The following is a 21,967-nucleotide window of genomic DNA, read 5'->3' on the forward strand; positions in this document are numbered from 1 at the left end:
TGGGTCGCTTACTTCCCTGATTCATGTATTTGTTATTTGATTTTATTTTTCCTTGATAAATGGGTTTCTTTGTCCAATACCTTCTTCTTTGTGAGGTGGTGGGTAACTTTCCTCATGACTAGAGAGTATTGAGATAGGCCTGCGAATGTCACCTGCCTTAAAACTCCTCGAACCTTGTTCTAACTTCTTGGGTTGGTTACAACTTGACTTGCTCTAACATATCTAATTGTTTGACTCACAACTGGTTTCACATATGCTAGAATACCATTAGTCAGAAGCTTTGATAATTCTTCTATTTATCTTCCTTTGTTTTCTCCCGTATTTACATTTTTCTATTGAACAACTTTACATCTTCTACTTGAACTCCCCCTTCCTTTCTCATAATTTGCTCGTCTTTGGTGGAACATTTTGGGTCCCACTAGATGTGCCAATTTTTTTTACACAAACTTTAATATTACGGGCTTGTCAGGTGCTAAAAGCACCAATTGTGTAAAAAAACGTAAAATTTTTTTTTTTACCTTTGAGTATGGATTCATTTTCTTGGACTCATCGTTATGAGTTTTTATCTAATTGAGCTCATTAAAACTCAAGACGAGATCATGCTTTGGTCAAGCTAAATATTAAAATCTTGGTGAAGTTGAGATCATTTGGTATGAAGGATAAGACATTTGTTGATTACAAATCTTTGTTTTTTCCCACGTTTGGCTCCTATTATAAACATGATTAGAATTATAAATTATTAAGCTATCAGCATGTATTGATTTACCATCTCTATATCATATATAAATATCATCACACCCCACAAATCAAATCAACCCATATTTTGAAAGGTTGACAACGCGAAATTCACATGTGTCCGACCAAGTTGAGTATAATTTGGAAGAGGGTTATTTACAATTTAATTGGATAAATATTTTTTTTCTTGATTTTAAAATTTTAGCTTAACATTTTATTGGATTTAAATTAATTTAGTTTTGTCACAATAACACTATTAACATTAATATTGCTCATATTTTGAGATTTATACAACTTGATACATGACTGCAACACTATCCTAAGAGTAGTATCTCATCAACCAAATTTTTTATCATACGCAATTAGAGTTAGTTTGGTATGAATGATTAGAGTAGGGTTATGGTTTAAACCCATGTTTGTCTGGTTTTTGGGTGAGATACAGATAACAACGAGCCCGTGAAAAATTCCCTGTAAATTGGGGAAAATCCATCCCTTTTAGGCCCAAGTATTATCAATCTGTAACCGCCAGAACGAAAAATCTGTACCGTCGAACTTGTTGATTCCCGGTCCCGATCCATCATCTCCGGCCATCACTTCTCTAGCCTTAGCAAAAAATCTAAAAAAATCTTTTCTGATGTGGAAGATCAAACAAAGCTGCAACCACAGAGCATACTCAGAATTCTTAAGAATTTTCACAACAAGGCTCTGATACCAGTTGTTAGGGAATTACACCCTCGCAGCGATGCCTACCACGATGATAATAGTACCCAAAAATGCGGAATAAAATAACCAACAAGAACACAAAGATTTCCGTGGTTCACCCAATATAGGCTACGTCCACGGAGCACTGCAACTTTTATAACCGGAAGAAATATTACAACAAGTGTATACACCAATACACTCAATATTGCTCACACTCCCAACCCGAGTATACCGAGAAAATAATTTCTCTAACTCACACAAGAGAATACCCGCACTCAAGAAAAAAATACACTCTTTTTTTTCTATGCACTCTCTTTTTATCAAATCTAAAAAGCTTTTGATTTTGGGATATAATAACTGAAGGTATTGAGCTCTATTTATAACTAATTCCCTCCAGCAATTTCTGTAAACTTCCGATGTGGGATGTTGTTATTTTTAATATTTTAATTAATGTGGGCCCCACTCACATTTACTAAGGTCTCACCTAACAATTCTCCCACTTGAAGACTTGATTTCAATCATGACTTCACACCATCAGTGCAGCAGCTCATATATCTCCATTTATACTTGCAGTCCAACTGAAGTTGAACACAACTTCAGTTCGTCCATGGTTACCGTCTTCGTGAGCATATCGGCTGGATTTTTACTTCCAGGAATCTTCTCCAGCATCAAGACTCCATCTTCCAGCACTGATCTGATGAAATGGTACCTAACCTGTATATGCTTTGTCCTATCATGATAAACATGATTTTTTGCTAAATGAATAGCACTCTGACTGTCACAGTGTAATGTGCTATCTTCAAGCTTCTGACTCAATTCCTCCAGAAAGGATTTCAACCATATCATCTCCTTGCTAGCTTCTGTAACTGCAACATACTCAGCCTCAGTAGTCGAAAGCGCAACAATCTTTTGCAGCTTAGACACCCAGCTTACAACTGTACCACCTAATGTGAACACATATCCAGTAGTACTTTTCCTACCATCCAGGTCACCACCCATATCGGCATCGACAAAACCCTGTAAGCCAAATTTTGATCTCCTTAAGCATAAAGAACAACTAGCAGTACCTTTCAAATACCTGAGAATCCACTTAACTTCTTACCAGTGTTGCTTTCCTGGATTACTCATAAACCTGCTCACAACTCCCACTGCATGTGCTATGTCTGGTCTTGTGCACACCATTGCATACATGAGGCTTCCGACAGCAGAAGCATAAGGAACCTTATTCATATAAGCCTGCTCCTGCTCCGTCGATGGTGATTGTGCTTTGGTTAGTTTGAAATGACTAGCCAAAGGAGTACTCACAGATTTAGCTTCATCCATATTAAATCTGCTAACCACCTTTTTCACGTACTCTTCTTGAGATAACTTCAAGAATCCATTCACCCGGTCTCTGAAGATCCTCATTCCAAGGATTTGCTTTGCAGCACCCAAATCCTTCATGGCAAATTCCTTTGATAAATCTTTCTTGAGTTTATCAATTTCTTCCAGACAAGCTCCAGCTATCAGCATATCATCTACATATAGCAGTAGTATGATATAAGAACCGTCAAACTTTTTCACATAACAGCAGTGATCAGCTTGACACCTTAGGAATCCATTTTCACTCATGAATCCATCAAACTTCTTGTACCACTGTCTTGGAGCTTGTTTGAGACCGTACAAGCTCTTCTGAAGTTTGCATACCATTCTCTCTTTTCCCCGTACTTCAAAGCCCTGTGGCTGCTTCATATAAATTTCTTCATCTAGGTCACCGTGAAGAAACGCAGTCTTTACATCCAACTGCTCCAAATGTAAGTCTTCCTTCGCCACTAGTCCAAGTACAGTCCTGATAGTGGTTAATTTAACCACCGGAGAGAAAATCTCGGTGTAATCAATTCCTTCCCGTTGTTGGAAGCCTTTTACAACAAGTCTTGCCTTGTACCGCTTGCTACCATCATGCTCTTCTTTTAACCGGTACACCCACTTGTTATGTAACGCCTTTTTGCCTTGCGGAAGTTCTGTCAACTCCCACGTCTGATTGGATGACAGTGAATCCATCTCATCTTCCATGGCCAACTCCCACTTGGTTGAATCATCATTTTGCATTGCCTCTTCATAAGTCTCCGGTTCACCTTTGTCTGTCAGCAAAATATAGTGAAGTGCAGGGGAGTATCTATCAGGTGGTCTAATGGTTCTCAAAGATCTCCTGAGTTCAATCACCGGAGTTTGTGGGTCATCATCTTGTGCAGTTTCTTCTTCATCTTCCTGGTTACTGGTTTTCGATTCATTCACAGGAATGTTTGTCAATGGCACTTCATCAGTCTTCTTGACTTCAGGACATTCATCTCCAGCTCCAATGTCTGACTTGTCCTTGTACAGAAGTTTCTCATTAAAGATTACATCCCTGCTCCGAATGATCTTCCGATTTTGGTCATCCCAGAAACGATAACCAAACTCATTATCTCCATAACCAATAAAGAAGCACTTCTTTGATTTCGGATCAAGTTTTGTTCTGCTTGCTGAATCAATATGAACATAGGATAGACATCCAAACACTTTCAAGAAAGAAAGGTTTACTTCTTTGCCGCTCCAAACCTCTTCGGGTATTTTGTAGTCCAGTGGTACCGAAGGTCCTCTGTTGATCAGATATGCTGCAGTGTTAACAGCATCAGCCCAGAATGATTTTGGCAATCCAGAATGCAATCTCATGCTCCTTGCGCGTTCATTCAAGGTCCTGTTCATCCTTTCAGCTACACCATTCTGTTGAGGTGTACCAGGAATGGTTTTCTCCATCTTGATCCCGTTCTGTGCACAATATTTCTTGAACTCATCATCTTCATATTCTCCACCATTGTCAGACCGTAAGCACTTCACCTTCAAGTTGGTCTCATTTTCCACCATGGCTTTCCACCTTTTAAAGGTCTCGTAAACATCAGATTTATTTTTCAGAAAATAAACCCAAACTTTTCTACTCGAATCGTCAATGAATGTGACATAGTATCTCGAGCCTCCAAGGGATGTCACAGGAGATGGTCCCCATACATCAGTATGAACCAGCTCCAACTTTGCTGCTTTCGGTTCTCTACCGCCTTTTGAAAAGCTCACCTTCTTCTGCTTTCCAAAGATACAGCTTTCACATAGTTGGTGTTCAACAGTCTTTAATTCTGGTAGCTTTCCTTTTGACACCAACATCTTCATTCCCTTCTCACTCATGTGTCCAAGTCTATATTGCCATAGACTTGAATTGGCTCCAGCATCCACAGCTGCTAATGTGTCTCTGCAACTGGAAGTCATATACAATGTTCCAGTTTTCTTTCCTCGAGCAACAATCATGGCTCCTTTGTTTACTTTCCAGGAACCATCACCGAAGGTCATATTGTGGCCTTCATCATCTAGCTGTCCCACCGAGATCAGATTGCGTGTCAATTTTGGTACATGTCTGACTTTGTTGATTTTCCAGACAGATCCATTTGACATCTTCATCCGTACATCACCCATACCAACAATTTCCAAGGGTTTTCCATCAGCCAGGACAACTTTTCCGTAATCGCCAGCGATATAATTATCAAATACATCGCGATCGCCAGTGGTATGAAACGAAGCTCCCGAGTCCATAACCCAAGAATCAACAGGGCTTTCCATGGATAATAGCAGAGCATCATGTACTTCATCAGTGACAACATTGGCATTATTCTTCGTTGATCTGCAGTTCTTTTTCAGGTGACCAGTCTCACCACAGCTCCACCACTTCATATTCTTTTCAAAGATGTTTTTGTATTTTCCATTTCTTGACTTCGATCTACCGCGCCATCGGTTGGAACTCCTTTCACCAATGCTGCCTCTTCCTCTGTTATCAAGATTTAGAGTAGATCTCGATGATGTTGCTTTACCCGAGTCTTTCCTGCGAACTTCTTCAGCAAGGATTTGATCTCTAACATCATTGAGTTGTAGTTTCCCTTTTCCAACAGAGTTGCTAACCGCTGCCCGCATCGGTTCCCAAGTTTCTGGTAAAGACGCCAGAAGAATAAGTGCCCGAATCTCATCATCAAATTTGATGTCCACCGATGTCAGCTGGGAGACAATCGTGTTGAATTAATTTATGTGTTTTGCCACCGAAGCACCTTCTCCCATCTTCAAGTTTAATAACTTCTTCATGAGATGTACTTTGTTGTTTGCTGATGTCTTCTCGTACATGTCTGACAGAATGGTCATCATCTCCTCCGTGGTTTTGGCCACCGCCACGTTATGTGCCAAGTTCTTTGTTAGGGTCAATCGTATGACACCTAAAACCTGTCGGTCAAGGAGCTCCCAATCATCATCCTCCATCTTTTCCGGTTTCTTTCCTGANTGTTGGGGAATTACACCCCCGAAACGATGCCGACCACGATGATAATAGTACCCAAAAACTTGCGGAATAAAATAACCAACAAGAACACAAAGATTTACGTGGTTCACCCAATATAGGCTACGTCCACGGAGCACTGCAACTTTTATAACCGGAAGAAATATTACAACAAGTGTATACACCAATACACTCAATATTTCTCACACTCCCAACCCGAGTATACCGAGAAAATAATTTCTCTAACTCACACAAGAGAATTCCCGCACTCAAGAAAAAAATACACTCTTTTTTTTCTATGCACTCTCTTTTTATCAAAGCTAAAAAGCTTTTGATTTTGGGATACAATAACTGAAGGAATTGAGCTCTATTTATAACTAATTCCCTCCAGCAATTTCTGTAAACTTCCGATGTGGGATGTTGTTATTTTTAATATTTTAATTAATGTGAGCCCCACTCACATTTATTAAAATCTCACCTAACAATACGCCCATGTAATGCAGGTTGTTATTACTTATGTGACAATGGGTACACAAATTTCGAGGGCTTCCTAACTCCGTACATGCGAGTAAGATATCATAGGTATGCTTGGGGAAACCATGCAGTCGGACCATAAAGTTACAAGGAGCTTTTCAATTGGAGGAATTCTCAAGCTCGCAACGTTATTGAAAGAGCGTTTGGGTTGTTGTAAAAAAGAAGTGCTATCATTCGAATTCCATCATTCTACCCGCTCAAAACACAAAACAGAATTATAATTGCTTGTAGTCAATTACAAAACTTCATTCGTTCACAGATGTCAACTGATCCTACGGAAGAAGTCGATGAGGATGTTGTTAGTCCATGTCATGACGTAGATGATGATTTCATTATCAGTTTTGAGTCCTCCGACGGTTGGGATACTTAGAGAGAGAACCTTGCATTGTCAATGTGGAACAACTAATAATAATTATGGAATGTTGTATTTCAAACCTTAGTGATAATACTTTGCAAGACATGTATTACTGTCTTCTATGGATTCTTTCGTTATGCGCTTTGATTTGTGATTGAAATTTATTTCACATTATTTACTTAACATATAATACAAGATATTTTTGTTATTATGTTTCCTTTAAATTCATAAGTCATGTGCTGATTTATTTTTAACATGGTTGACACAACTCTTTTTCTTATCACGTGATTAGATTATGGACAGTGGCACAACTTCGGGGAGTGTGGTCAGGAAAGCAATAAAAGTTGGCAAAACGCAACTTACTTGTAACGCATATGAATAAGCACTACAAGAAATTCTGTATACAACAACACACATACGACAACGGTTTTTCACAAAAACCGTTGTCGTATGTTTTTTAACAACGGAACCGTTGTCTTTGGGGAGTCAAAGACAACGGTTTTTGGGATCAATGACAACGGTTTTATAGAACCGTTGTCTTTGAGCGTTTTTTTTAGGGTCAACGAACCGTTGTCTATTAGCGTGTTTTTTTGGACAATTGATAACGGTTTGAAGAAACCGTTGTCGATTAGCGTGGTGTTTTGACAAACAACAACGGTTTTGGGAAACGTTGCAATATTTAGCGACGGTTTTAGCGACGGTTCGTCAAAACGTCGCTAATTTTAAATTAGCGACGGTTTTGAAATAATCGTCGCTAATTTTAGCGACTGTTTTAAAAAAACCCGTCGCATCTTTAAATTTAGCGACAGTTTCATAAAAACCGTCGCTAAAATTAGCGACATTGTTTTGAAACCGTCGCTAATTTTAGCGATGGTTTAAATCCAAACCGTTGCCAAATAAAAATATGCGACGGTTTAGCTTTTATCGTCGCCAATAGCGACGGTTTAACCAAAACCCGTCGCAAACTGTCTATAAATATCTCCATTTCCGATCCATTTTCCTCCCAACATTTCACAACACTTAAAATTTTTCTCTTTTACACCATTTTATCACTTTACATAACACTTAAAATTTTTCTCACCACTTCATAACACTTAAAATTTTTATCTCTTACACCATTTTATCACTTCACACAACACTTAAAATTTTTCTCTCTTACACAATTTTATCACTTCACACAACACAAAATTTTTCTATCTTACACAATTTTTCTTTTAGATTTATTAAATTATTAAAAGTATTTTTTTTATTTTTTGAAACAAATTAGCGACTGAAATCTTGATTACTGACCGTCGCTAATAATAGCGACGAACTTCATTACTACCCGTCGCTAATTTTAAATTAGCTACGGTTGATTAAACCGTCACTAATTTAAACTAGCGACGGTTTATGTAACCGTCGCTAATTTTGAATTAGCGACGGTTTTATTCAACACCGTCGCTATTGTTATTTGCGACGGTTTTAAAATCCGTCGCAAATTTGATCTACCACAACGGATAAAAACCGTTGTCGTTGAACAGACTTTCAACAATACCCTCAGTTACAACAGTTTTAAAATGGCTACGACAACGGATTTTATCCGTTGGCGTTTGCCATTTTTGTAGTAGTGAAGTTTTAATTGAATCGATAAAAGACATTATCAATAAAGGATGAAAAAGTGATAATGGATTCAAAGCTGGGTACTTAAAATTTATTGGAGAATTCTATGAGTGCAGCACTTCCAAGGACAAACTTATATGGAAACCCACATATTAACTCAAAAATACATGTGTGGAAGAAAACACATGGTATTTTGTTGACTATATTAAGCAAAAGTGGAGTTGGATCGAATAATGATACTGACAAAACCATTGAAGTTATGGACGAGATATCAGAAGCAATCATTAAGGTATTTTATGTTAGTCAAATTCATTGATTTTAAAAATACTATGTATTTCATTTCTCCTTTTAACTCTTGCAGGCCGACCCAAGCGCACGACCCATGAGATAGAAGTAGTGGAATCATTAACATTATTGGTGTGAAATTTTTTGGGAAATTGTCGGCAAACGTAATTGGAAGATTTGGTCAACAAATTTGAATGAGGTGGGAACACATTCATTTACGTAGAAATTCAAAGAACGTGTTTTATACGCGTTGTCACACTGACTGGGAGCTCTATAAATAGAACTCTCCCTCATTCTGAAATCATCTCTTCTTTGAGTTTTCTCTCATCTTATAGTATTTAAATGTTTAGTTCTATAATATTTGTGAAATGTTTTGTTCTCTTGTATTAAGAGTGTATGTTCTTTTTGTAAATATAGTGAGTGTGTTGTACAACATAAAATATTATATTGGAATTATTTTCATCTTGCCCATGGTTTTTACCCTAATAATTTTTAGGAGTTTTTCATGTAAATCTCGGTGTCCAATTTATTCTTTATTTTCATATTTATTATATCAAATTATCGCACGTGGGACCAACAAGTGGTATCAGATCCTTGGCTAAATTTTTTTAAAATTCTGAGTATGCTCTGTGGTTGCAGTCTAGACTGATCTTCCACATCAGAAAATTTTTTAAAAGATTTTTTATTATGGCGGGATTATTTTGTCTAGTCTAATAAATTGTTGTAAAAATAATGGCGGGAAAGTACGAGATAAAAAAATTTCAATTGAAGCAATTTTATGCTATGGAAAATAAAGATACAAGCAATTTTAAGAAAAGAGAGTTTCTTGGCAGCTATTGGAGATAGACCGGTGAAAATTACGGATGATGGAAAGTGGAATGAGATGAATGACAATGTGTTGTCAATTTACACTTGGCTATAGCGGACGAAGTATTGTCAAGTATCTCTGAGATAAAAGTAGCAAAAGTTATCTAGGATACTCTTACATAGATGTACGAGGTCAAGTCGCTACACAACATGATTTTCCTAAAGAGAATGTTTTATACTCTTCGAATGGCGGAATTCTCATCGATGACCGACCATATCAACGTACTAAATACTCTATTTGCCTAACTCACTTCCATGGGGCATAAAATAGGGGAAAATGAACGTGCAGAGCTTTTACTTCAAAGTCTATCAGATTCATATGATCAACTTATTATCAACATAACCAAAAATATTCTTATGTACTTTCTAAAATTCGATGATGTCTTAACTGCGGTTCTCGGTGAAGAAAGCCGGCGCAAGAATAAGGAAGATAGGTTGTAACTTCGAAGTAGGCAAAGGCTTTGCCGATGATAAGAGGAAGATTTATGTATTGTGACTCTAGTGGGAGCCAAAGATGAGGTAGATCGAATTTGAGAAGTAAGAAGAAAAATATTTAATGCTTTAAATGTGGCGGTAAAGGGCATTTCAAGAAAGAGTGTACGAGTATCGAGAAAATTTCTCAAGGAAATGTGGCAAGTACTTCAGGCGGTGGTGAAATATTATTCAGTGAAGCAGCAACAGTTGCAGAAGACAGGCACAAATTTTGTAAAAATTGGATTATGGATTCAGGAGCGACGTAGCACATGACGTCTCGGAGAGAATTGTTTGGTCATTATGAACAAGTCTCAAGAGGATCGTATTCATGAGAAATGATTATGCCTTGGAAATCGCTGGGGTCGGTACTATCAAAATTAAAATGTTTGATGGAACCATTCACACCACACATGAGGTACGACATGTGAAAGGACTGACGAAGAATCTTTTGTCCTTGGGGCAATTGGATGACATCGGGTGCAAAACACGTATCGAGAATGAGATAATGAAAATTGTGAAGGGTGCGCTTATGGTTATGAAGGCGGAAAAAGTTGCTGCAAATTTGTATGTACTTTTGGTAGAAACACACAAAGAGGCGAACTAGATGTTCCATCAATTGGTTCAGGAGAAGAATTAACAGCGTTATGGCATAAAAAAACTCGGGCATATGTCAGAACGAGAGTTGAAAATTCTCTCAGAACGGAAGCTGCTGCCGAGACTTACAAATGTGTCATTATCCTTTTGTGAGCATTGTGTTACCAGTAAACAACACATATTAAAGTTTGGCACTTCTACTGCCAAAAGCAGAAGCATATTGGAGCTTATTCATTCTGATGTTTGGCAAGCACCAATTGTATCCCTAGGAGGAGCGAGATACTTTGTCTCATTCATTGATGATTTCCCTAGGATATGTTGGGTGTATCCAATCAAGAAAAAATCAGAAGCTTTATAGATCTTCAAAGATTTCAAAGCGCGGTTGAACTTGATTCAAAAAAGAAAATCAAGTGTTGACGCTTTACAGATCTTCAAATATTTCAAAGCGTGGGGTTGAACTTGATTCAGAAAAGAAAATCAAGTGTTTGAGAACTGACAATGAAGGAGAATATACCAGTAACGAATTTGATGCATATTGTCAACATGAGGGCATCAAAAGACAATTCACGACGGCTTACACACCTCAAAAGAATGGAGTGGCAGAGCGGATGAGTATAACCTTGTTGGATAGAACAAGAGTTATGTTGAGGATTGCGGATCAAGACAAGTCATTTTGGGCGGAAGCATTCAAAACCGCATGTTATATTATCAATCGTTCTCCTTTAGTGGCGAATGATCTGAAGACTCCGATGGAGATGTGGACCGGAAAGCCGGTAGATTATTCTCATTTGCATACATTTGGAAGTCCTGTGTACGTTCTGTATAATAAGCAAGAAAGATCGAAGTTGAATTCAAAATCCAGAAAATGTATCTTCTTGGATTAAGTTGATGGAGTAAATGGGTTTTCGCTTGTGGGATCCTACTGTCCACAAGCTCGTCATCAGCAGAGATGTTATCTTCGAGAAAGATAAAGTAAAGGGAGAGAAAGATATGCTGAATTCATAAAATACTATATTTCAGGTAGAAAATAAGACAGACGAAGGTCAAGATTCTTGTGAAGCAATACCAAAGCACGAAGAAGAAGAAGAACATGTTGAGTCTGAGGTTTCCAATGTGAGGCAGTCATCTCTAGACAGAAGACCATCAGGTTTGCTTTCAGATTATGTCACTGAAAGCAATATTGCATATTGTCTATTATCAGAAGATGGTGAGCCATCGAGTTTCCATGAGGCTACTCAAAGCTCGGATGTATCCTTGTGGATGATAACAATGCAAGAAAAATTGGAGGCATTAGACAAGAATAAAATTTGGGATCTTGTTACACTATCAATGGAGGAATGCCATTGGAAACAGATGGGTCTATAAGATCAAGCGTGATGGAAATAACTAAGTGGAGCGATATCGGGCTAGATTGTTGGTAAAAGGATATGCTCAGAAAGAAGGCATTGATTTCAATGAGATATTTTCTCATGTTGTTCGTCTTACAACAGTCAGAGTTGTTCTGGAATTATGTGCTGTGTTTGACCTACATCTAAAACAGCTAGATGTGAAAACAACATTTCTTCATGGAGATCTTGAAGAATAAGTCTATATGCTCCAACCAGAAGGTTTTGCGGAAAAAGGCAAAGAGAACTTGGTTTGCAGGTTGAAAAAATCTATGTACGGTCTCAAACAGGCGCCAAGGTGTTGGTACAAGCGATTTGATTGCTATATCATGAGACTTGGATACAACATACTTAGTACAGACCCTTGTACATATTTCAAGAGGTCTGATGATTATTATATCATTTTGCTGTTGAATGTGGACGACATGTTGATAGCAGGCCCAACAAAGATCAGGTCCAAGGATTGAAGGCACAGTTGGCTAGGGAATTTGATAAGAAGGAATTGGGAGTAGCAAAAAAGATTCTAGGAATGCAAGTTCATCGAGACAGAAGTAACAGAAAGATTTGGCTTTCTCTGAAAAATTATTTGAAGAAAATCTTGCAACGCTTCAACATGCAAGATAGAAAGCCAATATCGACCCCTCTTTTTGTTAACTTCAGATTATCCTCCAAGATGTGTCTTAGCAGTGAAGCAGAGAGGATGAAGATGTCTCGAGTACCATATGCATCAACAGTGGGAAGTTTGATGTTCACTATGATCTGTACAAGACCAGACATTGCTCAAGCAGTGGAAGCAGTTAGTCGGTATATGGCGAATCCTAGACGAGAGCATTATAGTACAATTAAGAGGATCCTTAGATACATTAAGGGTACCTCAAATTTTACGCTCAGGGGCTATGTCGATTCAGATTATACATGTGATCCTGATAAGAGAAAATCTACTATTGGTTATGTGTTTACATTTGCGAGGAGAGTAGTAAGATGGGTTTCAAAACAGCAAAAGTTGTGGCATTATCTACGACGGAAGTAGAATACATGGCAGCTACTCAAGCTTGCAAGGAGATAATATGAATTAAAAGATTATTGGAGGAGATCATGCATAAACAAGAGAACATTTCTTTGTTTTGTGATAGTCAGAGTAGCTTGCACATCGCAAAGAATCCAGCCTTTCATTCCAGGACGAAACACATTGGAGTCAAATTTCATTTTGTACGAGAAGTAGTAGAAGAAAGAATTGTTGATATGCAGAAGATCCATACAAAAGATAACATAGCTGATTTTCTGACCAAGCGAGTGAACACTGATAAGTTTGAGTGGTGTAGATCTTCAAGTGGTCTAGCAGAAACGTAAGTAGTAGGGAATGACAAGATTGAAAAGATGCGTGGAGATGTGTTTGATTCTCAATCAAATCTCCAAGTAGGAGAAATGTCGGCAAACGTAATTGGAGGATTTGGTCAACAAATTTTAATGAGGTGGGAACACATTTAAATGAGGATTTGGTCTTCGAGTTTTCTCTCATCTTATAGCATTTAAATGCTTAGTTCTATAATATTTGTGAAGTGTTTTGTTCTCCTGTATTAAGAGAGTGTGTTTTCTCTTTGGAAACACAGTGAGTGTGTTGTACACCATAAAATATTATAGTGGAATTTTTTTCATCTTGCCCGTAGTTTCTACCCTAATAATTGTAGGGGTTTTCCACGTAAATCTCAGTGTCCAATTTATTTTTTATTTTCATATTTATTATCTCAAATTACCGCACGTGAGACCAACAGAAATGACAAAGCAACAGGTGAACAAGCAGTGACCTTTGTAACAGCTGTCCACGATGTCCTCAACATGAATTATGAGGTAATTCATGACACAGTTGCAGCTACAAACAATATATTTAATGCTGGTGAAGAGGCTGACGAGTCAATGCCTATAATGCACACCCTTTCCTCGAAACCAAGTGTAGTTGTTACATCCAAGAGTAATAAAAGCAAGTAAGTTAATGCTGATGACAATGCGATCGTTGAAGCCATCAACAATCTCGCTGACATAACCAAGTATAAGTAAAAGATTTTATCAAGAAACGGAGGAAAAGATACCCAATGCTGACGAGAAGGTGTTGGATACGTTGCAGGGGATACCAGAGCTTGCAAAAGAGGAGAAAGTGCATGTTGCTAAGTTGTTGGTTGACAACCATGCCATTGTCATTGTTCATGCGCGTTGGTGACAAAGGCAAGCTAAGCTTAGCCAAGAGGTTTCTGGGTGGATTGATCAATGAAACTGTATTTTGGTTGTTAAGATGTATTTTGGAACTTTGGTATCTTTTTGTTTGGTAAGCTTAGCAAAGATGTAAGTGTAATTGTTCATATGCCTTTTTGGATCCTTTATCTATGTAAGATGAGATATATTTGGATCTTCAGTATCTTTTGGTTGAATTATATGGTGTAATAGCTACTATGATAATTTTGGTAATTGCTAATATTAGTTGGATATATTTTGGCCGTGTAGGTGATGAATCAAAATACAAGAACTCTTATGAATGTTGTATGTGTTATGCTATGTAAATTTATCCCTTGATATCATTTTGAGCTTCTAATGTTGATGAATCATGTATGTACATCAACTTCATTTTGTGCAATGAGATGAGCTTCTGCAAACATATGCATTTTCCCCACCACAAAAATTTAGTATATACTCTTTTATATGTTTGCATTCGTTATGAAATTCTAGCAACTGATGTTTTTACAAGAAAAATGTGTCGTCCAATTTCGATCGTAAGTTTTTTTGTCGCATACGGTTTTTTGAATTTTTTTTGTTATGAAATACAGAAATCATTGAGTAATGTTTTTATTGAAATCTTTCATGAACTGGATTAATATTTCGAAAAACACACTATTTGATAACATATAAAAACCGTTTAAATAAGCTACAAAACAAAAACAAGATAAAATATATATATTCGATTAGTTTTGCCCACCAAAACATCAACTACTAATACTAGTCTAACACAATGGACAAAAGCTTCAAAAGGATGGAAAACAAGACTTTAAAACATAGGCACCATAGTAAACGATTCAGCCACTAGATTCATCATAGGTGTTAAGTAAGATAAACGATAGTGTGTCGTCGTCAATTAAGTCGTGCTTCTTCTTGCCGCCTTTGATACCAACACATGTACAATTGTTGTTGGTTTTTGTAGGCTCCGCATGTGCTTGGGTGTGTGTCAGCTTCATTTCTTCTGACAGTTTGTTTTCAAGCTAGTTGGAGATAATTCTTCCACAACTATGCCAATTTTGGATGCCTTAATAGGTTGTAAGTGGACATGGCTCTCTTCATCCGAGCATAAATCTATCACTAGCTGTAATGCCCGGTTACTCGTACAAATGATAATAATGTGTTTATGTCGTTTATTATGTAGTTATTTAGCTCATTAGTTTTCACGTGATGATTGAGGTATCAATATTGAGATTGAACATGATTTTTATATTGTCTATGGTGTATTGAGAGTCAATATGTGTCTAAATAATGATAGTAAGATGTATAGATAAAGTAGTGTAATGAAAGTTGGTATGAGACTGCAGGAAATGAGATGAAAATATGGTAGTTCTTACGGGTTTTAGCATAATGATTTGAATATTGATCCAAATTTTGTGAGGCTATAACCATTAAAAAGCTAAGATAAAATGCTACAACTTTCATGTTTTGGGTTTTGTCCAAATCATTGTGAAAGACAAGCCAAAAGTGCCATGAAGTGTGTCGTGTGTATCGTCATTCCAACAATGACACATTTTGGTAGATTGAGTATAAGTTTTTTCTCACACCTCTAAATGACCTGAAATGAATTGGAGATTCAAGCCAAGACATAGGGCTACAACTTTTATGTTTACCACTTTTTCAGATTATGAACAAAAGATACGTTTTTGGAGCGATCTTTGATGGAGTAGTGCGCAGAGGCAGAACAGGTGGCGCTCGAGCGGTAGAAAATGACCGCCCGAGCGCCGGTGCATTTCAAGCCTAGTATTTTTACAGAACATTCCGCGTCCGGGCGGTAGAAAATGACCGCCCGAGCGCCGCCTTGCATGAGAAAAGATAAGTATCGATTTTCTAAGCCATTTTATGATTTCTTTCCTTTCCCTTCATAGCAAGACACGAAAGAAAAACCAAGAAATCTTCCTCCAAAGTTCCCTTCTTCATTCCTTTCATCATTTTGAGGTTAGAACTTAGTTCTCCATCCTAAGAACTTCCTAAGGGTGTAATTTTTCTTCTCTTTTAGTTGTTCTACATGTAAAAAGGTAACTTTCACCTAGTATAAGCAATAGTGACTGAATTATTATTATATTTGACAGTATAGGAGCGAGAGCGAGAAACATCGTCTCAAACAAGTATTCGTACGCTTGGACTGTAAGTTGGCATGTTCTTGACGTAATACATGAGTAATATTATGATTTCAAATACTTCCTATTGATTATTGCTATATGTACATTGTTAGTATTTTATTGATGAAAATATAGCACCATATTCCATTGTTATGTATTAAATATGTAAGAAACTCATGAATATTGATGATGGCTGCTATGTTATGAACATGAACATAAACATGAAAAAAAGGATTGATTTTTACATGATATAGAGCTTGTTGACATCATGGGTGGTTTTAAGCCCACCAAACCTATTGGCCAATATATGTTCATGGGGCGTGAGGTTGCCCAAGATTGCTCCCTGACGTCCAACACAGTAGTAACTATATAATAAAGCAAGCACGGTAGTACAGGTCAAACTAATGAGGCTCAAGTACAAAAATGAACGTGAATATATGCTATGATATGTATGTTTCTTCTACGCATATTGATACGTATAAGTGCCAACTTATGGAGTTTTATAAACTCACGTAGCTCATGTATTACAAGATCAGGTAGTGAAGAGAAATAGAATGACGGTTCGTCAATGGATGTTTGTGACGTGCCTCACCTCGACAAGAACTGGGACTTATTATCGTATAGCTTCCGCATATGTATTGTACTAAAATATGTCAGGGTTTGATCAAGTTTTACGATGTTTATGATGATACAAAGTATGCTTGTATATGAGAATGTGTATTTGTATAACAATATGGTGCATGGTTGTGCTTGAAAATATAGTTGATGTTGTTTTATTTATGGCATTGCTCGATTTTTTGGTTTAAACAAAATGTAGGTTAAGATAAAAGACGATGCCACCTAAACGCAAAGTACATGAAGGAGAGTCATCTAAGGGCAAGGTCTCAGTAGTCGAAGGTGAGGGCAGTGCACCATGACCTATAGATGATTTTGCTCAACTGCTCCAACAACAAGCGAAAGTCCATGGGGAGCAGATACAACAATTACTTGAGATGCAACAGACTACTCATGAGCAGGCACACGCACAAGCCATGATACCCAGACAAGGGCCTGTTCAAACAGATGTATATGATCGCTTTCAAAGTTTGAATCCTCCTGAATTCATGGGAAGCACTGATCCAGCAGTAGCAGAAGAATGGATTAAGTCATTAGAGTCCATCTTCTCCTACCTTCATAAGGATGATGCTGACAAAGTAACTTGTGCCATCTTTTTGTTAACAAAACATGCAAGAATATGGTGGGAGAGTGCAAGGGTGGCATTACCGGCGATACCATTGACATGGGAAACTTTCAAAATCGTGTTTTACAACAAATACTTCAGTAAAGATCTACGAGCCAAGAAAGCCAGTGATTTCCTTAACCTGAAGCAAGGAACTATGTCATTGACTGAATACATACAACAATTCGAGGCTGGAATCCAATATGTACCATATATTGCACAGAATGACACAAGTAAGGGCGAACACTTTATGTGGGGACTTCGCTCTGAAATTAAACGAGATGTACGAATGTCGAAAGTCGTTACATATGGGGAGATAGTGGAGAGAGCACTTATGGCAGAACAGGATGAACATGATATAGACCGAGACAGACAACAACGAAGGCAGCAGTACTTTCAGAAGAGCCAAGGAACAGGACAAGGAAAAAAGATCGATAGCAGGGGTACTAGACCAGAGGAACCACGTGACAAGGGTTCCCCTCCACGTAAAGAACAAGATAGACCACCTTGTCCTAAATGCGGTAAACTCCATGGCGGAGAATGTATGCAAGGTTCCAATGTTTGCTATCATTGCAAAAAGCCAGGGCATCTCGCCAGGAATTGTCCCGGAAGTTCTGAGAAAGTACAGGGACACATTTTTTTCCATGACCAAAGAGGAAGTGGATGCAGATACATCGATGATCACTGGTATGTTCTTGATTTCTGGTATCACTGCTATTATTTTACTAGATTCAGGAGCCACGCATTCCTTTATTTCGGAAACGTTTGTAAGGAGACTGAGCATTACAGCCAGTACAACAGAGACACTACTCGCTATAGCTTTACCTTTCAGGCAAGAATTACAGATAGATCAGATTGTACGAGGGTGTCCAATATATGTCCAAGGTCATCAGATGTATGCCAATTTGATAGTTCTGCAAATGACCGATTTTGATGTGATATTGGGAATGGATTGGTTCTCGAAGTACAGAGTTACTATTGACTGTGGTATAAAATTAATCAAGTTTGCACTAGCAGGAGCTGAACCATTCACAGTAGCAAGTGCAGGTATATCCTTACCTCTTCGGATAATCTCTTGTACGAAGGCTTGTAAATTATTACGGAAGGGGTGTCAAGGATACTTAGCATCTGTTTTAGTTATTGATCCACCGGTTCGTGAATTAAAAGATACAGATGTTGTGTGTGAATTCCCAGAGGTATTTCCTGATGATGTAACAGGCTTACCCCCCAGATAGAGAGATAGAATTTGTAATTGCTGTTGTGCCAGGAACTCATCCGATCTCAACAGCTCCTTATCGATTAGCTCCTACTGAAATGAAAGAATTGAAAGAACGGTTACATAAGTTGCTTGATAAAGATTTTATTAGACCGAGTTTTTCACCGTGGGGTGCACCTGTTTTATTTGTGAAGAAGAAAGACGGTACCCTTCGTCTATGTATTGATTATAGGGAGTTGAACAAAGTGACAATCAAAAACAGATATCCACTCCCCAGAATTGATCATTTGTTTGATCAATTACAAGGAGCTGTCATTTTTTCGAAGATTGATTTTCGATCAGGCTATCATCAACTAAAAGTGAAATCATATGAGATCTCAAAGACTCCCTTCCGGACCAGATATAGGCATTATGAATTTCTCGTAATGCCATTTGGACTAACGAATGCACCGGCTGCTTTTATGGATTTAATGAACAGAATTTTCAAGCCATTTTTAAACAGATTCGTGATTGTGTTTATAGATGATATTCTAATTTACTCACGAACTGTAGAGGCGCATCAAGAACATCTGGAATTAGTTTTGCAGACTTTGAAGGATAAACAGTTATATGCCAAATGGAAGAAATGTGAATTTTGGCTTGAACAAGTAGCATTCTTGGGCCATATCATTTCAAAAAAAGGCATATCTGTGCATCCAAGTAAGATTGAAGCTGTGAATAACTGGCTACGTCCAACCATTGTTACCGAGGTACGTAGTTTTCTTGAGCTAGCTGGTTATTACCGTCGATTTATAGCGGGATTTTCCAAGATAGCATTACCTTTGATTGCTTTAACACGAAAGAATATGAAATTTGAATGGAACGAAGAATGAGATCGTAGTTTCCAAAATTTCAAGACAAAATTGACATCAGCACCAGTTCTTTCTATTCCAGAAGGGTGAGGAGGTTTTGTGGTATATAGTGATGCATCAAAACAAGGTTTAGGAGCAGTTTTAATGCAGCACGGGAAGGTGATTGCCTATGCCTCAAGACAATTGAAGGAATATGAAAAGAACTATCACACACATGATTTAGAACTGACAGCAGTGGTATTTGCATTGAAAATATGGCGCCATTATATGTATGGTGAACGGTGTGAAATATACACGGACCACAAGAGTTTGAAATATTTCTTCACGCAAAAAGAACTGAATATGCGACAACAACGTTTGTTGGAATTAGTGAAAGATTATGATTTTGTTATTGATTATCATCCAGGTAAAGTCAATGTTGTTGCAGATGAGTTAAGTCGAAAATCCAGTTCTATTTCCGCAATGCAAGTACAAGAACAAATTTTATGGGATTTACAGAACTTGAAGATTGATGTTATTCCAAAAGGAGCTACAATCCAGTTGTCATCTCTCATGGTTCGACCAACATTTGCAGACAGAATCAAGGCCGAACAAGGTGCATATACTGAATTACAACAACTGAAACAGCGAGATGAAGAAAAAGGAACTTTGAACTTTGAATTGAATGGGGAAAGAATGTGGACTTATCGAGGTAGATTGTGTGTGCCGAAACAAGGAACAATCAGAACCGATATTCTTATTGATGCACATGCTACACCCTATTCAATCCATCCAGGAGGCACCAAAATGTACAAAGATTTGAAACCATTATTGTGGTGGCCAGGTATGAAAAAGGACATTGCTCAATTTGTTGCACAATGTCTAACTTGTCAACAGGTCAAGACTGAACATCAAAGACCAGCAGGACTCCTGAAACCACTACCCATTTCTGAGTGAAAATGAGAACACATCACGATGGATTTCATTCTTGGTTTTCCAAGAACACAAAGAGGGTTCAATGATATATGGGTTATTGTAGATCGACTTACGAAATCAGCTCACTTTCTTCCAGTGAAGACCACATACACGAAGAATCAATATGCTGAAGAATACATCAAAGAGATAGTAGACTTCATGGCATCCTAGTGTCCATTGTATCTGATAGAGACCCCAAATTTACGTCTGCATTTTGGAAGAGTTTACATCATGCTATGGGAACTCGATTGTCATTTAGTACGGCGTTCCATCCTCAAACTTATGGACAGTCAGAACGAGTGAATCAGATATTGGAAGATATGTTGAGGGCCTGTACTATTGATTTTCCAGGCAGTTGGGACAGTAAACTACCGCTGGCTGAGTTTACATATAACAACAGCTATCAGTCAAGCATTGGAATGGCACCATATACTGCATTATATGGTAGGAAATGTCAATCTCCAGTACATTGGGATGAAATAAGAAAAAGAAAGTTATTAGGCCCTGAATTGGTACAACAGACAGCCGAATTGGTAACCAAGATCAGAGAAAGAATGCACACTGCCCAGAGCCGACAGAAAAGTTATGTTGATGTGCGACGTCGTCGATTGGAATTTCAGATCGGTGACCATGTATTTGTAAAAATATCACCATTGAAGGGCATTTTGCGTTTTGGTAAGAAGGGAAAATTGAGTCCAAGATATATCGGTCAATTTGAAATCTTGGAAAGAATAGGAGACAGGGCCTACCGAGTTGCTTTACCACTGAACTTATCAAATGTTCATAACGTTTTTCATGTTTCCTTGCTACGGAAATATTTGGCCAATCCTTCTCATGTTCTTCATTACAAACCATTGGAGCTTGCATCGAATCTCTCGTATGAAGAACGGCCAGTCCAAATGCTCGATAGGAAAGCAAAAGTGTTACGAGGCAAGGAAATACCCTTGGTAAAACTGTTATGGCGCAATCATGCAATTAAAGAAACAACTTGGGAGCGAGAAGACGAGATTCAACAAAGATATCCTGAACCATATGGTACGTCAAACTTTGGGGACCAAAGTCTTTGAAAGAGTGGAGAATTGTAATGCCCGGTTACTCGTACAAATGATAATAATGCGTTTATGTCGTTTATTATGTAGTTATTTAGCTCATTAGATTTCACATGATGATTGAGGTATCAATATTGAGATTGAACATGATATTTATATTGTCTATGGTGTATTGAGAATCAATATGTGTCTAAATAATGATAGTAAGATGGATAGATAAAGTAGTGTAATGAAAGTTGGTATGAGACTGCAGGAAATGAGATAAAAATATGGTAGTTCTTACGGGTTTTAGCATAATGATTTCAATATTGATCCAAATTTTGTGAGGCCATAACCATTAAAAAGCTAAGATAAAATGCTACAACTTTCATGTTTTGGTTTTTGTCCAAATCATTGTGAAAGACAAGCCAAAAGTGCCCTGAAGTGTGTCGTGTGTATCGTCATTCCAACAATGACACAT

Source organism: Primulina huaijiensis, chromosome 4 (assembly GCF_012295235.1).
Source record: "Primulina huaijiensis isolate GDHJ02 chromosome 4, ASM1229523v2, whole genome shotgun sequence".
Lineage (NCBI taxonomy): Eukaryota > Viridiplantae > Streptophyta > Magnoliopsida > Lamiales > Gesneriaceae > Primulina > Primulina huaijiensis.